Here is an 8,126-nt window from a genome sequence, read left to right on the forward strand (position 1 = left end):
ATCACCAAGTTCACGGTAGATGCTTTAGTTAGCTATAGCGAGGTGGAAAGACACTTCCTCAAAGGACCGCGAGGTAAGTACGTTAAATATTTGAACACTTGGATTAAAATTCTATTGTGTGAAAAGCAAGTTATGCGAATAAATTGATGTTTGGGGCTACGCGAAGTGAGAGGATCTACAGAAACCAAAGTAGCATAGAACTAGAAACTAGCCCCTTGATTTCACCTCCGCAAGAAAGAAAGGAAGAGCTCACGAAGGTTTCACCAAGAAGTGAAATCAGTTTGATAAAGCAATGAATTCCGCGCATACCACTCCCACCTACACCAGTTTCACCATCTTCAACCCCGTCCTCGCCCACACCACCTCTGCCACCACCACAGTTCAATATGGCAAGCGTGATAAAGTTTCTAGTGTTCAAGTGAGTAGGGAATGAAGATCCAAACTAGTTTTGGTTCATGGTAAGGGCTATATGGGAAGCACAGGAAGTCACGGACAACAATATAAAGAAAGCAACACTAGTCAATGCTCTGCAGGATTGCGCACTAACTTGGTATATTAAGCATTTCAATGACAATCTGAACGCAAGGATCGCAGATATCCAAGCTGTGCTAAACAAGGAATTTAGTAAGCCAAAATCAGAGACACAATCGATCATTAGATTTAAGGAAATCGTGATGCTTCTAGGCGAGAACCCCTAGGAGCCGTATCAGAGACTGAAGTGTACAATTCGTGAAGCCAATATGACCTTGACAAATGGGCAACATTGCGCATGGTTTGTAGCATCACTAATGCCGCATCTAAGGAACACGTTGTCACAGCAGAAGCTAACCACTTGGGGTGAGGCCTTGGATATTGTAATGAGACTACATGAGACCCCAATGCAAGATCCTAACCTAGGAGTTCAATCGATCCACACGCAATTGAAAAACTTGTGCCTTGAGATGCAGAGTTTGAAACAAGATAGGATGGCTCACCCAGAAGCGCGCGAGGATAAAGTGCAAAGCCCAGGGACATGACAAGGACCATTGTCCAGTCTTCACGAACTACCTGGCGGGAGGAGGACCAATGCCATTGAGACCGGAGGCACAAACAAGACTGAGCGTGGTGCTTGCATTATGGTGCATGATTTTTTAGATAGGAGGGAAGCATGTTACAAATAACTGCCATCTATTACAGAAGTATACGCAAAATTCCCAGCAGTTGTTCTGTAATTTCTATAGGTCAGTAGGCCACGATGAGCACACCTATAGAAGTTATGAACTGATGATGGATCGAACTCCTACCGATTGATTTCAAACCAAATCACGGGCCCTCAATCAAAATGCAGGGATGGCACACACTAGATTTTAGTGGCGCGGACGAGGTCAAGGTGGAATGGGACCAAGAAGAGGTCACAGACAGCTGATATGTTATAATTTCGGAGGGCCAGGGCATTATGCCTGCGATTGTACAAATCCACTGAGGCCATCATGCTTATATTGTACCCAGTTTGATCATGAGACGGAGGATTGTCCCACGCTGATAACGAGGTTGTGCAATAAAGGAGAACTCCAACCTCCCCCGACTCAGAACCTGCAAATGATGAGGTTTGAGCCACGCGAGGAAGACATGAATGTAAATATCGTGCTCTAAAGTGGTATCATGACAGGAGATGACAAAGGCAGGCAGCCCAAAGAGAGTTCCTGGGTTCGCAAGGCTCCAACAAAGGAACCATAATTTGATTTAGAGTGCGCTAAGGAGATATTCATGGAAGCTAAGAAGAGCTTCGTGGATGCCTCCACTTCAGGAAGTAAAGACAAACTGGAACCGGAATTGGACCCATCAATTCTCACTACATTTTTGGAGACATGCATGAAGCAGCTGCATGACAGTAAAGCTATGAAGGGACTGCAAGAACTCATCACTAGATGTGTTGGAACCATGCCAGGAGAACTGTGCGTAGTCCAGAAGCTTGGGAAGCACACAACGTGAACATGAAGAGATATGAGATTGACCGTACAAATCAGGGAATATGAAATGGATCAAGTGATCTTGGATCTAGGATCAAATGCAAACATCCTACCAAAGCAGATGTGGGACCACATGGGTAGGTCTGCGCTGCAATGGTCTCCTATTCAATTGTGAATGGAGAACCAGAAAAAGATCCTACCTATGGGAATATTTCAGGGAATAATGGTAGATATTGAAGGTGCGAGCGCGCTAGCATATTTTTAAGTGATAGAGATTGTTGGTGATAACAATCCCTATCCCGCACTACTAGTAATAGATTGAGCCACTGACATGAATGGAGTGATAAATCTAAAGAAGCACAAGATGATTTTTTAGAAAAAGTCACTGCACGTAGTGGTACCTTTAGACCCTGCCAAAGGATCGCGCTACATAGAGCCAGTGCGTGACTATGATAGCGATGACGATCTAGACTGTATCTACAATATAACCACGTGGGAGCAGGATTGGGTAAATCCAACAACAGATGGCAAACTCTCGTGGGAGCGCGAAAGCTCCTACACCTCAGATTCAGATGAGAAAATAAAACGATGGCAGAACCGATTACACAAGGTAACCACGCTCAACTGTAGCATGATGACAAGGTCACTGCACTGCGTGGCAATAGAGGTAAGAGATCTGCCTATGTATGACAGGTTAAGCGAGGTGGATGATTTCCTAAACAAATTTGAAAGAGAAGTACCAGAACAGTAGCGTTTCGACGCTCTGAAATGGGTACTCATCAAATAAGTTTTGAGGACTAGTGCGAATGCAGAAGGATGATGCACATGCAGTTTGGGACGCCTTAGATGCGGCTAACAGACAAGTTTGATGGACCGGATGATCCATGTGCACACCTCGTGAAATGGACCAAGGTCTATGGGGAAGAGACAAAACCTGAGTGGGTGCACCTATTCTGTCATACCCTGGATATCATACCCATGAATTGGTATACTGAGACAGAGCTCCGCCATGGCATGAGTGAATGGGGTATCTTGCGCGAAGGATTCCTGTTAACCTTCACATTTGAGGATCGTTGGTGGGATACTGTTGATGATGCGCTACAGGCAGTAAAAGCAGCTATCTTCAGAATACCCCAAAAGCCAATGGAAGTGATTCAGCTGGAATGGGCGACCCATTTGAGCTGCGCGTTGGAGTGTTACAATGTAAATATTGAGGAGGAGGATGAAGATCCACGAAAAATTAACATTCCATAAATTGAAGGCTATCGCAAGGTTCAAGGACCATTGATTGAAGATCCTGGCATCACCGTGCTAGTAAAAACAAAGCAAGTAAACATTGGGACGGAGGCCGAACCGAAGTATGCGACGCTCGGTGACTATTGGGATGATGCCACGGTGGATAAGGTCGTTGAGTTACTCCACGAGTACCAAGACTTATTCCCGACCAAGATTACAGACTTAAAGAGGATCGTTGGCGATTTAGGGATGACGAAGATCACCCTAAAACCTGATGCGAAGCTGGTTAAGTAGAGGCCTTACCACTTGAATTCAAAGTACAAGGAAAAGGTCCACATAGAACTAGACAAAATGCTCGCAACCGGAATTATTGAGCTGATGGAAGAATCCGACTAGGTAAGCCCTATGGTAGTGCAGGGGAAAAAGTAGAAGGGCAAGATAAGAATATATGTGGACCTCAGGAAGTTCAATGATGCTTGTGTACACGACCCATTCCTGACCCTGTTCACAGATGAAGTATTAGAAAATGTCGAGGAGCAATAAGCATATTCTTTCATCAATGGGTTCTCAAGGCACCACCAGATCAAAATCGCTCTAGAAGACAGGAGCAAGACCACCTTCGCCCCTGAATGGGGCTACTTTCAATACCTTGTGATGCTATTTGGGTTAAAAAACACGCCAGCCATCTTTTCGTGCATAGTTGTTGCCGCCTTCTAAGAATATATCCATAAATTCTTGGAGGTCTATCTGGATGATTGCACTGTCTTTGGATTGGTTAAACACCACATAGCAAGCTTACACTTGATGTTGGATACTTGCCGACGACACCAGATTGTGTTGAACCTTAAGAAGTGTACGTTCCTCATTCCCTTTTGGAACCTACTGGGATATGTGGTCTGCAAATAGGGACTAACGGTAGACCTCGCGAAGATTGCAGTAATTTTGAATTTTGAAGCACCGCGAAGTGTTAAACAGTTACACGCTACCTTGGGACACACAGGGTACTACAGGAAGTTCATCAAAAGTTATGCCTAGTTCACTGCACTGATGGAGAAACTATTGAAAAAGGATGTCACATTCTACTGGAATGATGATTGCATGAAGAGCCTGGATGTCCTAAAGGGGAAATTGGCCTCCACTCCAATCCTAGTCTTCCCAAAATGGGATGTGGAGTTTCATGTCCATGTTGATGCATCATGTATAGCACTGGGAGCGGTGCTCACACAAGAGGGTGGAGAGGGCTTGGATCACCCTATTGCATTTGCAAGTTGTAGATTGTCCAAAGTTGAAAAGAACTATTCCAAAACCGAGCGCGAGGGATTGGCTATGGTGTATGTGCTCCAAAAATACTGGCACTATTTTCTAGGAGGACATTTCAAGATGTATACAAACCATTCCGTGCTAAAGTACTTGGTCAATAAGCCTGTGTTGGGGGGGCGCATATGTAGGTGGCTCTTATTGTTCCAAGAATATGACTTTGAGGTCGTGGTAAAACTTGGATGCCTGAACGCAGTATTGAATCACTTGTCGCATATTGAGACAGGCGAGGAACCTACTAGTTTGGAGGAATGATTACTTGACGCACAACTCTTTGTTGTGCATGTCACAGACAGAGACTTTTAAGCTATAACCCACTTTCTGACAATAGTTACTACGTCGAAGGAATACTCCATCCAACAGAAGAAGGAATTGGTGGTGCACGCGACGTATTTTTTTGTCATCATGGGGCACCTATACAAAATGGGAAATGATGAGATATTGCGAAGGTACGTACCTGAATTTGAACAAATTCAGATCCTCGTGGAAGCACATGGGGGTGCTGCAGGAGGACACAATGCAGGATGAGCAACTGCACAAAAGATTCTCTGCGCAAGGTTGTGGTGGCCAACTCTTCATCAGGATTCAAAAGCACACTTTAAGGCCTGTGATATATGTCAAAGGACTGGTAAACCATCGCGAAGGGACGAGATGCCTTTGAATCCACAAATGACACTACAGCCCTTCGAAAAGTGGGCAATTGACTTTGTGGGACCTATCAAACCCTAGGGAAAAATGGGCGCGCGATACATCATCACCGCGACGAAGTACCTAACGCGCTTCAGCCGGTCAAAGACTGCATGGCCGCTACGACTACGAAGTTTTTGTTTGAACATATGTTGACTTGATTTGGCTATCCGAAAATCTTAATGAGTGATCACAGTACACATTTCCTGAACGAAACCATCAGCGCACTCACAGAAGAGTTCCAGGTGTATCACCAGAAAAGCACACCATATCACCCACAAGCCAATGGGATAGTAGAAGCATTCAACAAAATACTGGAGACTGTGCTAACCAAAGTATGCAATGCATAGCGAAGTGATTGGGACCTACACGTACCTGCAATACTATGGGCTTATAGGACGATGTGCAAGAAACTGACGGGACAAACACCTTTCCAGTTAGTTTATGGCATGGAAGCTGTCATGCCAATGGAGTATATTGTACCTAGTCTGCGCATAGTAGCGCTCACAGGAATGACGGACCGCGAGGCCCTGGAAGAAAGGCTCACACAGTTGGACGAACTTGAGGAGGAATGGTTCATGGCCAACTTTCATCAACAGGTGAAAAGGCAGTGTGAGAAGGCATAGCACGATCGCCATATTAAGTTGCGCACATTCAAGGTAAATGATTTAGTGTTATTGTATGACAGTAAGTTTGATAAGTTCCCTGGAAAGTTCAGAATGCATTGGTTGGGACCATACGTTGTTAAGGAGGTCACAGAGGGAGGTGCGGTCCAGCTAGTCAAACTAAATGGAGAACCTTTCCCAGGCAAAGTGAATGGCAACCACTTGAAGCCCTACATGGGTGGGTCGGCTATCTGACTAGCCGGTAGAAGTATAGTCTTCGTGCTCCAAGGATTTGGACAAAGGCATGGGACTATAAACATATGCAGCAGATACCAGTATAGATGTAGAGAAGCACTCCCAACACAATAGTCTTGGAACATCACATGTAGCAGATCTAGTAAGCAGCAGCTCAGTGCGCTGCTGACCTCCGCACAATTCGAGAACAATTGGCGGGACTCCACACAAAGATCACCACGCCGACAGAGTGACTAGAGGGCAAGTCACGATGTTTGTGTTGGGGGCCTATTGGGCATGGAATCCCCCAAGGCATGTTTTGGGGCTCAAAGCCCAAGTTTTGACCGAATCTTGTTGTAAAGTTCCACGAATTGCAGGCGCGGGGCACGAAAGTATGATAGAGTCACAGGGTTGTCCACCCTAGTTTTGTAATGTAATGTCGGCTGGATAGACCTACCCATGGTCCGCAGACCATGGGATTATATAAATAGAGTGAGGCTCTAAGTGTAAAAGAGAAGGAAGATGTAGGAAAAAAGTCTAAGGGATTGAGTCGCAAGTTGAAGTGTGTCTTTGGGTCATAGAGTAGGAGAAGGCTTTACAGCTGGTTCGCAGAGGCCTAATAGTCCGTAGCTAAGTGTGCAGATCCCTGCAACTGAGTGTGCAGGGCGAGTCAAGTTTTTAACCAAGGAAGGAATTAATAAACAGAAGTTTTGTCATAATTATGTGTATCTGGTCTTGGGTTAATGCATGTTTGATATAATTTGCAATTATATTGTTTATTTACTGCTTGCACATGTATGAATGGTTTATGTTGTTAAATATAACCTAAAGCATGGAAGTAGGCTAATATCATCAACTAACATTGGAATACCAGTAAGGTCTTGGGTAATAATGTAGAGTGTGGCGTTGAGCCCCTAAGTAGGGTTATGCGAAGGTAGGATATTAGGTTGCGAGGTACGAGAAAGTATGTGAAGCAACCTGCGTGCAAAGTCAAACCGCAGACCACTTGAAATCATCAGACTTCTCCAAGGTGCGGAAACCTAGTTCTAGCACCCTCCCATACTACTTCGGGTGAGACCTCAATCTGTGCTCTGCGGACTATTGCCGAAAAGGCCAGTAGTACCGGGATTTGTTTGGCTAACTTAACTCTGAACCTGGGTCAGGCCCCACTAAGCCAACATAGAGTGAGGGGTGAAATGCTTTAAAAGTGGGTGCGGGGAACCAGAGTCTATCATTGAAAAACCTGTAAGCAAGCATAGATACATATACATCACTGAAAACTCTAAAAAATGATACATGAATCGTGGTATGGATGCAGCCATCCAAAGAATGATCATGTAAATGGATCCAAGGCATGGACACAACCATCCAATAGACAGGATCATAACAAAGCCAAGGTATGGTCACAACCATCTAATAATGAGAAGGATCACATATAACAACTCATGGTATTGTCACAGCCATCCATCTGAAAGAGACATGTATATCAACATGATCATGTCACATCGCCTCGCAACCTAGATTGGTGTAATCTGAGTCTAGGATCTTGCGCTCCAAATCACTCGATCAAAGTGCAAATCCTAACACGTGAATGAATGTGTTGAAGTTGAACATGCTAGAAATTTTCTTGATTACCAGCCAATGATGTGAACCGTTAACAAGCGCGAGAGAAATAACCAATAATGAAAATGGCTCTCAAGGTACCCACAACACAGTTCACCGAATGTGAATAAAGGAACTGAAGTCAGACAACCATGAAATCAGCTGATCGAAAGCCAATGATGTGAAATGGTCATCGAGCGTGAAGAACTTGCCATTATGGCATGTAAGCTCTAAGGTACTGGAAGGGAGTCTCTCGGCCAGCTTCCTAGATAATGAGTTGAAGTCGATAGGAAGTGCCCATGTTGAAGGAGGGCCATGATGTATCACATGTAATCAACACGAGACAAAGGGATGCAAATTATTTTAGATTATACAGAGAATCAAGAGTAAGTGTAATTGTAGAGGGACTAACTCTTGAACATATCGGCGACACGACTCTGGATTTTGGCAGCTTTTGGATCCATATGATTGGTGGTCATGATGACGTGGTAGAGAT

Source organism: Pinus tabuliformis, chromosome 4_1 (assembly GCF_031772625.1).
Source record: "Pinus tabuliformis cultivar Carrire ecotype Pingquan chromosome 4_1, CPIR1, whole genome shotgun sequence".
Taxonomy (NCBI): Eukaryota; Viridiplantae; Streptophyta; class Pinopsida; order Pinales; family Pinaceae; genus Pinus; species Pinus tabuliformis.